Source organism: Neopelma chrysocephalum, unplaced genomic scaffold, assembly GCF_003984885.1.
Source record: "Neopelma chrysocephalum unplaced genomic scaffold, ASM398488v2 Primary Assembly neopelma1_43, whole genome shotgun sequence".
Classification (NCBI taxonomy): domain Eukaryota; kingdom Metazoa; phylum Chordata; class Aves; order Passeriformes; family Pipridae; genus Neopelma; species Neopelma chrysocephalum.
In genome coordinates this window covers 1,489,532-1,507,412 of record NW_020897702.1, presented here as the reverse complement: position 1 = coordinate 1,507,412, position 17,881 = coordinate 1,489,532, and the positions used below count along the sequence as shown (strand labels likewise).

The window sequence follows — 17,881 nt, the reverse complement described above, 5'->3', positions numbered from 1 at the left end:
TACATGATGCATCAACAGGGTTTGAGGTAAATGCCTTTTGTTTGCACACAAGGTAGCATTCAGTAGTTAGTGGATAATTAATCTGCTTTTGAGCACACATCTTTATCTTTTGAATGCAATGAAAGAAGGTTACAACTTTGTATGCAGAATGAAACATAGTTATTTCAGCAAAATCTCCCTGACAGGGAATGAAATTCATATGTGTGAACTGAGTTTCTCTGACAAACTCTTCCTGTATGCCAGAGTCAATGTGAAGCCTCTTCGAGGGCCCCAAGCTGAACAGGAAAGTCAGATGAGCTGGGAAAAATTCTTCCAGAACTGAGTAAAAGGATAATCTCTTTCTTACTCCCAAATATGAACAGTGAAGATTACATCGGTGTACTTTTATGTCTGTACATGAGACTTCAGAGGAGACCTTATTGCAGACTTCCAGTACTTAAGGGGGGCCTGGAATAAAGATGGGGACAGACTTTTTAGTAGGGCCTGTTGCAATAGGACAAGGGGTAATGGTTTTAAACTAAAAGAGGGTAGATATAAGGAAGGAAATCTTTATGATGAGGACAGTAAAACACTGGAACAGAGAGACGGTAGATGCTCCCTCCCTGGAAACATTTAAGGTCTGATTGGATGCTCCTCTGTGCAACCTGATATAGCTGAAGATGTCCCTGTCCCATGAGTCACACCATGTGCCCGAGAGTCTTGTCCAAATGCTTCCTGAACTCAGACAAGTTTGGTGCAGTGAGCACTTCCCGGGGGAGACTGTTCCAGTGCCCAACCACCCTCTGGGTGAAGCAGCTTTTTCTAATATCCAACCTAAACCTCCCCTGAAACAACTTCAGGCCATTTCTTCAGATCCTGTCAGTGGTCACCACAGAGAAGAGATCAGTGCCTGCCCCTCCTCTTCCTCTCAGGAGGAAGTTGTAGACTGCAATGAGGTCTCCCCCCAGTCTCCACTTCTCCAGGCTGAACAGACTCAGTGACCTCAGCCACTCCTCATATGGCTTCCCCTCAAGGCCCTTCACCATCTGTGTTGCCCCCCTTTGGACATTCTCTAAGAGCTTAATCTTTCTTACATTGCAGTGCCCAAAACCTGCACACAATATTCAAGGTGGGGCTGCCCCAGTGCAGGGCAGAGCAGGACAATCCTCTCCCTTGACTGGCTGGTGATGTTTAGCCTGATGCCTCCCAGGACACGGTTGGCCCTCCTGGCTGCCAGGGCACTGCTGACTCATATTCAACTTGCTGTCGACCAGGATCCCCAGGTTCCTCTTCTTGGCACTGCTTTCCGGCATCTCATTCCCCAGTCTGTACGTACATCCAGGGTTGCCCCATCCCAGGTGCAGAAGTCAGCACTTTCCCTCATTGAACTTCATATGGTTGGTGATTGCCCAGTCCCCTAATTTGTCGAGGTCTCTCTGCAGGGCCTCCCTACCTGCAAGGGAGTCAACAGCTGCTTCCAGTTTTGTGTCATCTGCAACCTTGCTTAGTATTCCCTCCAGTCCTGCATACAAGTTGTTTATGAAGATTTGGAAGAGCACAGGGCCCAAGATGGAGCCCTGCAGAACCCCACTGGAGACAAGTCACCAGTCTGATGTTTCCTCATGCACTATTACCCTCTATGCTTGACACGTGAGCCAGTTGCTCACCCACCACATAACGTGTCTATCCAGCTGTGTGCTGGACACTTTGTCCAGCAGGATAATGTCAGAGACAGTATTGAAAGCTTTACTGAAATACAAAAAGATTAAATCAACTGGCTTCCCCTGATCAACTACGAGGGTTACCTTGTCATAGAAGGAAATCAGGTTTGATAAGCAGGACTTTCCTCACATGAAGCTGTGCTGGCTGTGACCAGTGGTTGTGTTGTCCTTCAGGTGTTTTTCAATACCTACCAGAGTAATCTTCTCTATAACTTTACCAAGCACTGAATTGAGACTGAAAGGCCTGTAGTTTCCTTGGTTCTCCTTCTTGCTTTTCTTGAAAATTGGGACAATGTTCACCAGCTTCCACTCAGCTGGGACCTCTCCAGATTCCCAAGACCACTCAAAAATCACCAAGAGATGAGTCCCATCAGGCCGCATAGACTTGTGGGTATCCAGCTGGAGCAGCAGATCCCACACAATTTCAGGGTCAACAGGAGTTGATCATTCTCGCAGTCATGGTCCTCCAGCTCAGGGCACTAAGATGCCCTTGGTCTGTCACCCGTGTTGAAGACAGAGGCAAAGAAAGCATTAAACACCTCTGCCTTGTCTTTGTCCCTGTTTGTGAGGTGACCATTCTCACCCTGTAACAGGCCAATGATATTTCTATACTCCTGTTGCCATTAACATATTTGAAAAAACTCTTTTTATTGCCCCCCACATTTCTGGCCAGCTTCAACTCCAGCCGACCTTTGGCTACACGAATTTCCTCCCTACAGCAGCAAGCAGCACCTCTGAATTCTTCCCATGTCACTTGACCTTGATTCCACTGGGCAAACGCCTTCCTTTTTTGCCTTATTTCCAAGAGAAGATCCCTGCTCAGCCAAGCCAGCCTTCTGCCTTGCCTGCTTGACTTCCAGCATTTGGGAATTGCCTGTGCCCTTAGGAGGTGGTGTTTGAAAAGTGACCAGCACTGATGGACCCCAGCATTTTCTCAGGGGACCTAACTTACTAATTCCCTGAGTAGCCTGAGTAGCCTGAAGTCTGCTCTCCTCATGTCCAGAGTTGAGGTTTTGTTGGCACAAAACCTCCTGTCAACAGAGATTTTAAACTCAATCACTTTGTGTTCACTGTGGCCAAGACAGCCCCCAGTCTCCACTTTGCTCACGAGATCCACTCTGTTGACAAGCAGCCGATCAAGGAGGGCATCTTTCTGAGTCGGCTCCCTTAGGACCTGTTCCACACAGTTGTCATTCAGGTTTTTTAGGAATCTTCTGGCCTGGGTTGTATCAACTGCGTGATGCTCCCAGTTGATTTCTGGCAAGTTGAAGTTCCCCATAAGGACAAGGGCAGTTGACTTGGAAGTGTCCCTCAGTTCCTCAAAGAATAACTTGTTGGCATTATCATCCTGGCGGGGAAGTCTATAGCAGACTCCCACAATGACATCCACGTTATTTGTTCCCCCCTTGATTCTTACTCGGAGGCTCTCAACTGTGCCATTGCCAACTGTGAGCTCCATACATTCTAACCCTTCTATTACATACCACTTGACCTCTTCTGCCCTGCCTATCCCTCCTGAAGTGCCTATAACCATCCAACAGGGCACTCTAGTCACAGGACTCATCCCACCAGGTTTCACTTATGCCAGTGATATCAAATCTCTGGGACTGGACCAAAGCTCTGAGCTCCTCTCTTTTGTTCCTCACGCTGCATGCATTGGTGTAGAAACATTTCAGGTGTGTTACAAGTCTACAGACAGGAAAGCAACACATGAAGAATCTCTAAAAATTGACAAAGCAGTTGAGAACAGTCCATCTGATCCAGACAAACCCCCTCAAAAAAAACAGGGAAGGGCAATTCAGCATTTAAAGCCTACAAAAACAAGTGAAAGAATTAGCTAATGAGATTTTGCTAGATTTGGGAATAAAAAAAACACTATCCCCCCAACCCAAAGTAACTGGTGTTTAGGCATTATAAAATTCATATCATGCTTCCCAGAAACATGCCTGAAGGCATCTACAACAGTTACGAGCCTCTATGGTAGAAATATTTTAAAGAAGAAAAATAGTGGTACATGTCGTGACTAGCTTATGGAGTAAGATTTATAACTAAAACAATTTTAAAGGTAGAACATTAGCAAATGGAAAATAGAAAATTGAGAGAAAAACAACTAGACGAAATAAATACCCAAAAAAAAGACAAAGGTACTTCCTAAATTATCCTTTCCTTAAGCAATGCATATAGTTTTAAATTCAGGTCCACCACAACCATATTCCTATGACCATTATCACCCTAACACCACACTCTACCAGAACACCAGCATCAAAAATGTAAATATTTGATAGAGTTTTTTACCATGTTCCTACTCAGTTTACGTTCTATTAGTGTATCAGCCTCAGCAACCTTTAAATAAACTCATTTATTTCCCATCTTTTTTTTGTCCACAAGACATATCCCGCCTGTCTTCCCACTCCATACTCCCACCAAGCTTCAAACACCTCTTCCTTTCAGTCAAGTTCCTCTGAAATTGCCACCTCTCCCACAGCATGTACAAAACTACTAATTTGCAGATTAACATTAAAAATCCTGTGATTTCCTGTTTGCCTCCTAAGTTTGACACACTTCTGGGGAGAGATAACCTCTACATTTGCATTTATACTAAGCAGAATATTAGAACCAAAACAGTAACAGGCGACCCTAGGCACAAAGTTGCGCTATTTTGACAACAAGCATAAATAAAAATTCAATTCAGATCTGACTTTAAAAAATTTATGGATTTAATAAAACTCAAAAATGCTTGGCTCTGCACAGTTAAGACAGTTCTTTCAAGCCTAAAAAAGACATTAAAATGCAGGTAGCTCAACTACGCCAATATTTAAAGCATCTCAGGTTCAATCAGTGCAATTTATATGCAAATAAGACAGAAAATAGGATTAACATGTGAAAAATAATTTGTTCTTAGATATCTTTGGCTTTTATTAAACTTTACACTTAATACTTAAAAAGTTCTTATGCTTGCCTCTTTTCTCTTTGCCCTCAGTTTCATACTCTGTATGTAAAATTACAGGGTTTTTTGCCTCCTAAGATTTTAATTTGGGAATTATAATTCTAGCTCTTAGAAAGCTCATAACAAGATCATAATTTCCCTCCAAATCCATCTTCCTCTGGAATAACTTCTACTAAGGTTTCCAGTATCTTTTTATACTATAAGTGGAAGGCCTTAGAAGTCCTTCCCTGTCTGCATTTTTCATCCTTTCTGTCTCAGCACTCCTAGCCCTCTGTGCTCCCAGGTTCACACTTCTCAGAGGTTACATTAATAAGTCCTTCCAGAAGGCAGCTAACAAATACACAGCACCCCCTTCCAGGCTTTTTTGGAGAGAAATGAGCAAGCACTTCCTATTCACACTCAGTCACCAGCTAAGCAACAGGACATATACTTTTTATTACCCATTTTCACTTCTGGAGAGCACAGCTCCTCAAAAGTTATAGTTTAGAAGATCAATAATTTCTATCACCTAGGCTGGATTGTGCAAGTGCTTAAGAGGTCAGCGTGCTCTGTTGTGTTTAGCTTTAAAATTAATCAGTTTTTAAAACAGTGAATTAGAAAAGCGTCCCTTGGACATTTTTGGTTTTTTCAGGTCAGAGAATCAATCTTCTTTTTCACCAATAAGTCTTTATCTTTCATATTTCACTAAGAAGTTTCTCACAGTGGGGAAAAAAAAGCCAATGCAGGAGCAGTCAAACACACGCCTTAAATAAAAAGAAACCAAAAGAATGTTTTCTACACATATGGTACTAAACACACTGTGACACTTTTAAACAAAAACCTTTCTGGCAAAGAAGTGTTATTTAACATTAATAGTGTCTCTCTTATACTTTCTAAGGAAATGAACAAATAAGAGTAATATTAGCAGAGGCCAGGGAGTCTTTTCTTCGGTGGTAAGAAAGACAGCAAGCAGCAGCAAAGAAAATGGATCACTAGTACAGGCTTTGGCTATGTGCAAGTCACATAAACAAAGCTGGCCTGGCCATGCTTAAGGCAAAACAGAGGAGGAGGAAGAATTTGCCACACCTAAATTTTCCTGAGTAAGTTGTACACGCTGAAGCTTGGATCCCCCACAACTCATTTCCCTAGTACACAACTTAAGACACCCATGTGCCCTTCCAGTGGGAAACACAGGTCTCTGACAAGGAATAACCCCAAATTATTTTTTATCTCAGCAGTTGTTATGGTGCTTTGACCCTCTAATCCCCAGAATAGACCTGGGGGGAACCTGGACAGGCCAGGCACCCACAGCCACCAGGGGAGCACAAAGCAGATCAGCGGAGTTGGTCTAGAAGGAGAACGGAGCAGAACAGCAAACTTGGCTACAGGCCCAACCTCAGGACTGGCTTTGCACCATATACACTATTCACTATAGGCACTTCAAAAATTATTTTCACTTTTCCTTTTTTGTTTAAACAGGTGAGTATCTGGAACCAATGAGAAATCTTCTAACTATTGTGGAGCCTTTTTTTTTGGTCTGAAACATTTAAGTTCACCTCTGTGAAGTTGGTCTCTTGTTATGGAGACTTATATCTACTAAAGATAGGAGAAATTGTGTTTCAAATTTTGGAGCTCAGAATAGCAGTTTGTAGAGCCAGTAACTCGTTACATTCTCTCACCACAAGTAAGAAAGAGCAGTCAGCAGTGGTGTGGAGGAGGTGCAGAGTAAGGGAGAGAGGAACTGAGAGGAAAGAGAGAGAAAGGCAAGGGGAAGATAGGGAAAGAAAGAGGGAGGGAAGCAAGGAGGGAGGGAGAGATGGAGAAAGTAATTGAATCAATCTTTTCTCTAAAACCATGAAATGAAAGTCACAGATGCCATCCCCTTTTATAACTTCTGTATTCTGGCTACAGTGGGATCAGGGACCTTTTAAATTCACATTTTAAAACACATGCACAAAAAAAAACAGAATAAAATTTTTTGCATATATCAGCAAATCAAATACTTTCCTCTTCTTTTAGAATTGACCATATATCAAGTTTAAAATGAAAACACTGATATCTTTTAAAATAAAAAATATTCAGAAAATAAATTTTTCCACTGCGTTCAGGACGAGTTCATAGCACCAGCACATTACATCACCAGCACCACCACTATTACTAACTCACATTTTTGTTACAGTTTTCATAATGCTGGTTTCTTGGGCAGAAAAGAAGGAGGGGGTGTTCTGTGTGCTTGTCTTCTTTTAATAACAACTTAATTAGAGTCAAAGCTGAAAGCTATTCTGGATGAGCAATGAGAAAACCTCAAGCTGGCATGTCCTCAGGCACCACAGCTTTTGGAGCTGAAAAGAAAAACGAGGACAAAGAAATGAGGTAGTTAAAAGTAAAAAGATCCAGAAGGCTCTAAGGGGAACTCAAATAATACGGGGTATAGGGGGTTTATGAACAGTAAAGGAGAAATGAAGCATGGCAAAAGAAAAATATGAGGCACTAAGGAAAGAGGAGACATGGGCTGCCAGCCAGGAGCACACACCAAGGGTCACAGAGGGGTAATCGAGGCTGGTGGAGAAGGAACAGTCCAAAGGAGGGGGTAGGCAGAGAGTCAATGGCACGTGCCTTCCAGGCTTCACCCCATGGTCAGCCAGCTGGGAAATTCTAAATCTATTTTAAAGCAGCTTTCTTGAACCTTAAACAATCTGATGTTGAGTTTGATTACCATTTCCCTGATAGTGAAAAAGACATTAAGAAAATGTTTCATCCTTGGAAAAACCTTACTGTTTAAATGACTCATGATTTTAGGACTCTGACTCATTAATTTTGTGTCAAGTTTTATTACACAGCTCCCTCTCATTTTCCTGCTACTTTTGGTTCACTCAGCCTCACTGTTAAATTCCTAGACAGGTCTCTTTAGTTATTCATGTCAAAGGAGCTCACGATTTTTGTCTTTTTATTTTTCTTCTTGTATTTTGCATCTGTCTGATTTTTCAAATCAAAAACAAACAAACAAAACAAAACAACCCACCCCCCCAAAAAACCCTCCTTGTTTTAAGATTCAAATTGATCTCTACTAATGTTTTCCCTTCATTTGTCTCCTTAACTAAACTGTGTTTTCCACTATCCACCACCTTTGCAGTATTTATTTTTATTCATTTTCCCACTCTTAATCTATTGCTTCATGGAGGAACATCTCAGATTAGATACTGAACTGGTTTTACTGCCATCTACCCTGGCAGTCAATAATAAGTCTCATGACAGCTATGGATATTCCTGAGACCTTATAAATCACAGAATCAATAAAATGGTTTGGGTTGGAAAGGACCTTAAAGATCCTCTAGTGCAACCTGCTGTAATGAGCAGGGACATTTTCAACTAGATCAGGTTGCTCAGAGCCCTGTCACTGGCCTTGAACACTTCCAGGGATGGAGCATCCACAACTTCTCTGAGCAACCAGTTCCAGTGCCTTACCATCCTCAGAGTAAAGAATTTCTTCCTAATATCTAACGCAAACCTACCCTCTTTTAGTTTAAAACCATCTAAAACCCTATTGTAACAGGCCCTGCTAAAAAGCTTGTTCCCAGCTTTCTTGCAGGCCCCCTTGAGGTTATGAAAGGCTGCAATAACATCTCTCCTGGGCCTTCTCTTCTCCAGGCTGAACAATCCCAATTCTCTTGGTCTTTCTTCATATGATAAGTGCACCAGCCCTCTGATCCTTTTTGTGGTGCTCCTCTGAAGGTCTTCTGAGAGCAGAGTAGAGGGGGAGAATCACCTCCTAATCCTAGCAGAAATACATTAAGAGAAGAGTTCTTCCACATTACTACATTTATCTCCCAGCCAGTATAGGGCTGCTTCCCATATTAGCTTTCCCAATGCTTTGTTCAGTTTTGTAGCATACTGCTTAATGTATGCTACATTAGAGGACAGACCAGTAAAAATCAGAAATTAATCATTCCATACTGGTGTAATTGCTTTCTAGGTAATTTCTGTGAAACAAAAAATCCAAATTATCAATAATTTTGGGAAGGTGAAAGAAAAATACTTATTGCTTCTAAATACATTTGATAGCAAGACTTTTTTTCTTTTTTCCTTAAGGAACATCAACCACTCCATTCTGTGTGAAAATATCCTTTCTGAGGGAAAGGAATTAGACCTCAACTGAAATTCACAGACCATCACATTTGAATATTTCCGTCAAGATTACGGCAAGTCTATTTCCCTTCCTGTTGGCTCAGGCTCTGAAGCTTTTATTCATGCCCTTTCACATTTATCTGTCGTTACACACATGCCACTTCTTGAGATCTGGTCATCTACAAAAAATATCTTTTATCATCAGTGTATATGTACTTCCTCTCTCAGCTTCTGATCCAAGTTCTCTCCTCAAGTGATGGCTTAGCTGAAGGCATTGGGAAGTATCTGCTACACATTTCTGAAGTTAAACAGCACCAAATTCATTCTTTTCTGTTGGAGTGAAATCTCCATGGTGACAACTGCATCATCAAGCTGTGAGAGCTTTTCAGTGAAGAAGAGCGTTTTATCATAAGATTCTCATTACAAGAGTGCCCTCTGTAAATGAAGAGGAGATGTTACTCTGAGGTTTTCTGTAAACGAAGGGATGTTACCATAGGGGTTCAAGCTGGCTGAAGCTAGTCTTTACCAATTGGCTTGTGTGGCCACACTGCAGATTAATGCCTCTGACACAGTATGTGTGTCCCCCCAAATTAGATGACCACAAGACACCATCATAGTTAAAAACATGAATTTTTGTACCTAAAATCAGCAGAAATAGTTTGCTCTTCTGCTGCCTCATAGGAGCAGATGGAAAGCCAGCCAGCATCCTTGTCCCCTCAACTGTCTGCTGGTCAGCGCTGGCTCAGGACTGACCTCTCTTCATTTTCTTCCCTCTGCCACTAATTCAGAGGTTTCTCTACTTTTTTAATTGTTGAGGATGTAGTATCAGTCTACTTCTACAATGTGTGTATTCATCAACATCTATTCTGTGATATACACACCTCAGCCTGTATGATCTTTATCCAGCTAAGACTTGGCAAAAAAATCGGTAGGAACAAAGCATCTATTTTCCTCAGTTAAAATATGCATTTCTGCCTTGGTCAGTAAAGTTTTTTCATAAGGACAAGAAAACCTGTCCACACTGTGCTTTATACAGTAATCTAAATATCCTCAGTTTTGTTTTTATGTGTTGCACTAAGTGATGGTACACCTCAAGAAAAAAATCAACTTAAATTAGGATCCCAGATTTTGCAAATGTGGCAAAAAAATCCTCTTGAGAAACATGTTCAATTTGTGAAAAATGTTTTTAAAAGCCTTCAACTTAAACCTTTAAAGTCAGATATAAAGATAGTAGAAACTTTGCAGTTCTCATGCACTGAAACTACTCTACCTTGGCCCAAAACATTAGGTTAAGTCTGCACAATTTCTTTGTTAGGTTAAAACTAATTTAGTAAACAAGCTTCTTTGTTATAGAATTTGAGGAGATCAGGGGATATTTCCCAACAGACACGTCATGGGTTTATGCATGATTGCAGTACTGAGAAGCACTAACATTCAGATTCATTACAGGTTTCTCTACAGGAACCATTAACATGACTACTTCAAACTTCTCCTATCAAAAACACCTTCATAGCAGGCAGGATAAGAGCCATGAGAATGTGGCTCCTACCCATACCCAAAAATGACTTCTCCTTGAGTGTTACCTTACTTTGACAGCTGCACTAACACACAATTGCTCTAACTAGCTAGTGTGGAGAAAAATAACAAGCGTTCAGACAGGAAAAAAGAAAAATGTAGAGACTGCATCAACGAGCCTAAAGTGGGCATCTCCTCCTTTTACCTACTTTTGAGTCTCCTCCATCAAATATAAACTTGCTGCCTCCCAGTTCTCTCATCAGCTCATTGCTTCTTCTGTTCCCTTATTCCACTATTCAAACTCTTCAGTGTACTAAAATTTCACTTCCCTCAGCATCTCTTCTGTATGAAAGTCTCCAGCGCTGACTTCTGTTCTCACAGTCACTTCTAACTTAAAACACGACCATTGCCCTCTCACTTCAGTACTCTCTTCTAAACTCAGCTCCCCACATCATACACCACAACAACATATCTTGACCAAGAAAACTCCTGGCAGAGCATAAAGCAAGGCAAAAGTAGCTCTATGTCCTCTACTGTCTGACCTAGGGTGACACAGAAAGTGGGATCAGGCTTTCTTATTGCCTCTTTTATTTGTACTGAGAAAGGAGTACTGAGCTGCTCTTCCCCCAGCAGCTCCGCTCAGTAACACCTACAGGAAGCAGCAGCTGGCCAGGTATCTGTCATTGTAACACAAGTCAGAACTACTCCTACATCTGGGGACAACAAACATGACGGGTGTTATCTCAAAAATAATTGTATTAGCATTAATAATATTGTTTAAATGTTTTATATTTTATTAATAATTTTAAAAATACAGCTGAAGTACTGGATAGACTGTACAGGCAAGTAAGCAAAAAGGCATACTCATGAGCAATTCAAGGACTGTGGCAAAGAAACAGGAAAGTGAACTTTCATATTCAAAAGTCCATCCAGATTAAGAAATGAGATGTCCATCTGTCACAAACGCATCCCCAAGCATTCTTTTTCCCTGTCAACTATGCAATGCATATTCCTACAGCACAATAAAAAGGGAAATTACTTTGCAGCCCCAGACAATCTTGCTCATAAAATTCAAACACAAACACCAGTTAAACATTTCTCTGAAACAATTAATCACTTGGCCACACCAACTACAGTCTTCTTTTGCACAGAAGCAAACTGAATCCTGCTACTCATCATAAAAAATACCACAGCAATTGCACAACAGATCAGCATGCTTGTGATGGATAATTCAAACATGAAAACAAAGCTTGTACAGGGACAGAGAGGAAAAAAACCTCCTGACACATTTAAAATAAATCAATGTTAAACAGAGGATGTTTTTCAGAACAATCAAACATTGACAGAAGGGCTGATTTAATACCAGAAGATGTAATTAATGGGCCAATGGAAACATTTTTAAGACTTGATGGTAGAGTTCAACTACATCTGGAATAATTTTTCCTCTGTCATATTCATGTATTTTCCTTTACCAGTTGCAATACAACACTACCGTTTAGTGGTCAGACACACAAAGTGCAGACTCCAGCAGCCCTCCTGTATTTTTGTCCAAACAGGTCACACCTGTTTGTAAATACTGTACTCACATGAGCCTAAGAAGCAGAAAATTAATATTACTTTAATTTCTGATCACTAAGCAAAATAAAATTTCTTTGAATTCAGGTGCTTGCCTTGTCAAAGGCACTAAAATAGTTTCAGAGACTGAATTTCAGAATGTGTATGTACAAGGGAAACAATTTACACAGTAGGGTTTTGCTGAAAAAGATAAATGCAGTACCATGCCCCTGTTAGTTATTTATTTAATTATTATGATGGAATCCTACTGTTAAACACTCAGAAAAACTGAGCACAGAATATGTTGCCTATGATTTAAGGAGCAAGGAATCCTAAGGAAGCTTGTTCATGACTTTCACTACTATGGCTAATATCTTCTGTGTCAAGATGGTCTTTACTTTTACTTACATATCATTCAAATAATTGTAATCCTGCAACTGGACTGGAACAAAAACTGCTGGTTTCAGAGCAGTCTCTTAAACTATCTTAAGCACTTGTCAGTACTAAAGTTCTTCAAAGCAGTGACACTCATTGGCTGAAGGAGGTCTTTATATGACAGAATCTCTCATGAAAGAAAGCTTCACAATTTGAAGGCCACATAGTAGAAAACCCAAGGGGTTCTTCGATTATCAGTCATATTACAAGTGAAAATAATACCTTTTTCCTCGGTTGGAATATTACTTTTTAGAATACCATTCGAGAGATATTAAAAAATTAAAATCCACGGCTTTGTTCTGTTTGCAGCAGAGCACTGGACTAGTTTCTTATGTCTGTGCCTAAAGTTTCTAAAATAAGCAAGAACAAGCAATTACGAATTTTCATTATTCACATTTCATGACAAATTTTAGCTGATGATCCTTCTAGTTGCTTAGAGCACATAAATGAGGAGGCAGACACCAGCTGGCTGAAATGAATTCATTCAAAAGATAAAGGCAGTAAGGTGCCAATTCCTAGAAATTATAATTACAGGTTTGGAGATAAGAAGGAAATATCTTTTTGAAGTAGAGATAAAAATATTTTTCAGGGTAAGCTTCTAGTGCTAGACAAAATGAAACATTGTACTCAGTCATGCCCACTATGTTTAGTAAATGCATTATAATGGCCCACTACATAAAATGGCAAATAGTGGGTCTGCTATTTCTGAAGTAGTTTTAACGTATTTCCCCCAGATCTTGCAAACTTGCATTTCATTCATAAATCTCAAAAATAAGGTGCACATAATCAATGTTTCTCAAAATCTGATTTTTCCAAATACCTGCACACCAGTAAAACCTTTTGATTGCAATTTCTCCATGAAATCAATACAATTTTTCAACAAAAGGCACTCTGACCATTTTCCTGAAAGTGTACAATACTGTTATTTCCATGTTCAAGTAAGAAATCTATCACACTCATCCTACAAGGCAAGTATGAATCCTTGAACTAACCATTAGAACAGAAGCATTGATTAACTTTTTACCTTGGTCCACTTTGTATTTTTTTAGAGGTCTGCTTATTTTTATGAAGTTCTGCTCAGCAGGAGGTTGTAAGCTGGGTCCTTCTCTGCTTGGGTGGCCAGATGCTGCTCTCTACCTTCCCAGCTGGGAATTGTGGGAGCAAGCTGCAATCGTTTTTTGAGACACTGGGAGATCACACAACCTTCCCTTGGAGACTGCAGGAGACACAGCTTCTCTGGGAATTAGTCTAAATAAAATTTACTAGTTGTCTGGATCTGAATCCAGATGTAAATTTGTAATTTTACTTTAGATGCTGCTTTATAACAGAAATCATTTTATATACATCACTGACTGATACATGAAAAGGTCAAAGTTATAGTCGACACACCATTACAAAAGCACCCAATTTAGAGATTACCATGTCATCAGGTCCTCCCTGGTGGCATTCCAGAAGGCAGTTTCTTGAAAGACCCCTAGAAATAAAGATTTCCTTTTGCCTTTCATTTCAGAGCAACATGCCTCACAATATAATTTTGTCAAATGCGGGAATATTTCTGCCTTTCTTGTTCGTGTGAGCAAGAGCATGTGCACTGCAGAAGTAGGTCAAAACACGAAATTTGTATGAGTTAATATCTGAACCGAACCTATCATACCTTGTACCTGCAGCAGAACCAGATTTCAACAGGCAATTCAAGTAGCAGACGGACTGTGCAAAAACATATAGCTACGCAAATGCATTTAGAGATGGGAGACTTATTTTCTCTTCTTTAAAAGCATTTTACTTCTGAAATCCCAGTGCATCACCTTAATAACCATGACACAATGTTCTCATGTTAGTTTACTGACTAATAGTGGACTCTGGTGATAATGCCACAAATTCTATTTCTTTCAGGAGCAATCATTAATAAAATGCATGGGGGACAGCACTCCATCACATAGTGTCTGGAACGTAACTGAGATGTATGATGGCTTTTGGCTAGATACACATGCTAAGTTAACGCTCAGCATGCAACACTGAAAAAGAGCGACATGGTTGACTTTGGAAAAAAAAAGGAGAAAAAGGGAAAACAGATGTCAAGGTTTCAACAAGCCATTGCACATTGCAGCCGGAACCAGCACAAAAACAACAAAAGTATACCGATAATGTAGCATTTCATGTAACGATAAGGGCAATAAAATAGCACAAAACGCAAAACCTCAAATGGCTAAACACCTTCCCCAAATTCCAGAGGGTCAGCTGGGCTGAACAATAATAGTAATCCTTTCAATAACCAATCAAATGATTCAACAACTAAAGCTCTTCATGCTCAAGAAAAGTGAAAATTGAGAGATTCCCTTTCTTCTAAGTGCAGAATATGGACAATAAATTTAAAATCCAATCCAAACAGACATTCAGATGCACGCAATTTCATCACCATCACTTTTAAAACTATTTGGCAATAGTTTTCATTATTACAACAGGTGTTAACAAGATGGATAGAGAGCATGTTAAATAAACATTAATATTAATATATAAGGATCTATCTAGCAAAGTCACTGTTCAAATTACTTATTTCCCAAAGAGCATTTCTTGGGAAATTAATTAGGGAATTAGTCTTGCTAGTACCAGGCAGGCTGGTTACAAGCGTTAAGATTTCTTAAGCATGCTGAACATGGAGATTGCTTTCTCATGTGTTTCTTACTGAAACACAGTCTGTTGCAAGTGAGTCTCTCAGTAAGCAAGTCCTGGGACATTATTAAATCTAGCAAGAAAAAAATAAGCAGAGTTTATAAATCCATGAATATGACATGAACCATCAGGATTAGAGCTGACATCAAAGAAAGCAAGCAAAAACCTCAGACTGACACTTGGAAAAAGGATTTAAAAGCAGTGATACACAGAGTCACAACTGAATACTCAAAGATTTGAGAATTAAAATGAAACCTGCTAAGAGGTAGCTACACAAAAAGATGCAGTCAGTTTAAGTTTCAAATAAATCCCTGCCATCAAAACATATAATAAATTAGCGTAACAATGGGAGTTGAAGAGGAGCTTTCTCAAGCATATCAGAAAGTTCTAGCATGATGGTATAGAAAACAATTCCCCCAAAATCCCTTCTGTTTTGCTAAAAAACCTTTTTTTTTAATATTTAAGCTATAAACTGTGAAAGGAGGTACTTTTATTAATAATTGATATCCAGAGCTGTTAGTTTTAAGATTAAAATTATTAGAATATATTGGCACCAATATTGTTAAAATATACTTATTGCCTAAGAAAATGTAAATGAAAATTTTTAGATGCCATATAATCCTTCCACATTCATCACTGACTTGACTGCTGTTATTTATAGATTGCACAAGCCAAAAGCATTGCATTCATGCTTAGTTTCTAGAAAGTTCATCCTCATCTGTGCATCTTTAAGTTGACTTATTTTAAGCTGTAGCACAGCTTAGAAGAAACATGTGGAGATATAGTAGGTACCAAAGGAATTTGTATTTTGATTATTTTTGACATAATAAGATATATCAAACTGACACCCTGATGCAGATGCAAATCTTTGCTGGTGTAATGGTTTTGAGTCTAGGCCTTCCTTCCTGGTCGGAACCAAGGAAGTATTCCATCCTATTCCTTTATGTAATCAAACATATAAATATGAGGGGAGGAGAGATTGAGTCTCTTCTCTTCCAGTGAGGTTTGGAGACAGCAGACTCACGCAGCCGGTCTCACTCGTGTGGGGGAGCTGAGGCCTGGTTGGGCCTACGGGGCCTGTTGTTTTTGCCCATCCAGGAGGCAGAGGGTGGAGGTGGCGTTTGGCACGATTCTGCTTTCTCAAGGGGATTATTAAGATTTTCTTTTGCTAGTTTTTTATTGATTGTGTATACCTGTTTTGGTTCTTTTTGTTTCTGTCCCTTTTGCCCTTTTCCCTTTGAGGGGTGTTTGGGGTTCTCTTTTTATACGTACATAGTATTGTTAAGTGTATATAAATGTGATATATGTAAATATAAATATATATTGCCCTAGTTCTGCTATTTAGTGTTTTTCATAGTTTTTTTCCCTCTCGCTCTTTGCTGTGAAGGGGTAGGGAGGAGGTCTTTCGCTGGGTCCTGGGGACTTGGCAAGGAGCCAAATCAAAACTAAGACAGCTGGCAGTGCAGCATCTCTCACATGCAATAGCTGTACCAAAAATATTTGCCAGATGCATTTGGAAAGGTTACAGTATTTAACACACAATTGACGAAGAACTGACTCAAAACCCAAATGAAAAAAAAATAAAAATGAAGCAATCTGTGCTTAGGGCACTAAAGCCCCAAATAACTTGCTGACCTGGAGGCCCAGAAGTCCAGCAAACTATCTGGCTCTAAGAGCTGTTCCCTGCAGCAGGCTGTTCCCTGCACACAACTTCATAATCTTTTGACTTGTATCCCCAATGTTCTGATTCTACTACTTATTATGAACTCAAACTTAGAAGTCTTCAGCTACAAATCCTTCACTTTTGAGATCCTATATCTTGTAGACAATGATGTGATAAACAAAAATGAAAGAAGTCAGGCTACAAAATGTAGGAAAATTTCAGTTCATTTGCTAGGCACAGGTAAGCTTGAGAGAAAGATACAATAACAGAAAACAGCACCACATTGGGAAGGAAAATTTGCAAAAAAACAAATTCACCTATGTTAACACCTTGCTGTGTTTCTGAATTTCCTTTTCACTCACTGATGCTTTTCTGCAGCACAAAGGGAGGGCCAGATCCCCAGGAGGACAGCCATTCTCCACGCTGCACCCAACTTCACAGTTTGCATCCAAAACAACTCAGAAACCAGAGTTTTATCCACATACATGTCTCTACACGTCCCATGTATATCAATATCAACAGAGCTAAAGATCCCAGGATCAATTTGTAACTGCCAGCACAATGAACCAGAAAACATCTGTCCTATAAAGAAGGAGGGGGGAAGGAAGATAAAGGTTTGTCCAAACAGGTTATCTCGTCTAAGTTTAGGTAAATCTGTGACATGTCATAGCCTGAATCTTTCTCCTGTGTTTGCATATGGTTTTGTTGTTGTTGGTTTGGGGTGGGTTTTTTTGTTAACTGAGAAACTGAACTAGGTTGCCAGCTCAGAAGCAAAGCAGAGGAAAAGTATCTTAACCACCTGAGAGCAAAGATGATGCTGTGGATATGCTAATTGTCGAAGCTGGGTCATTTGTGCAACAACAAAAAAAAATAAAAATAATTACCACATCAGGCAAAAGCAGAAAAAAGGAACTGATTACACAGCCCACAGATGGTGACACACTCTAATGGGGATGGAAGTAATTATGAGCCAGTCTTAGTATCGGGACTATTCAAGGAGTCCTTGAATGATATTCACAAATATTAGGCACGTGACAGGGATAAGCGCTCTCATATTAATGGCAAGGCTTCAATTACTCCAACTGGCTTCATTAGTTTGGAAGTGCTGTTAATTACTTTCAGCAAGTGCAGGTAGTGCTTCAAAAAAGTATGAGAGGCTTTTCTTTCTTAAACAATATTGCAGTAATAACTTGATATTGGAATCCAAATTTTAAATTGTTTTGTTGCTTAAAGGAAAACCTGAAAAGGGGGAATATGAACACAGAAAAGTCATTTTCACAACCATGCTTGCAC

At 39.8% G+C, this 17,881-nt stretch overlaps 1 protein-coding gene across 4 annotated transcripts in view; it reads right to left on the bottom strand.

The window, feature by feature from the left end:
- The window catches only part of DCLK1 (doublecortin like kinase 1), a 241,396-nt gene that overhangs the window by 116,090 nt on the left and 107,425 nt on the right, over positions 1 to 17,881 (bottom strand). The gene's annotated exons all lie outside the window — the stretch shown is intronic.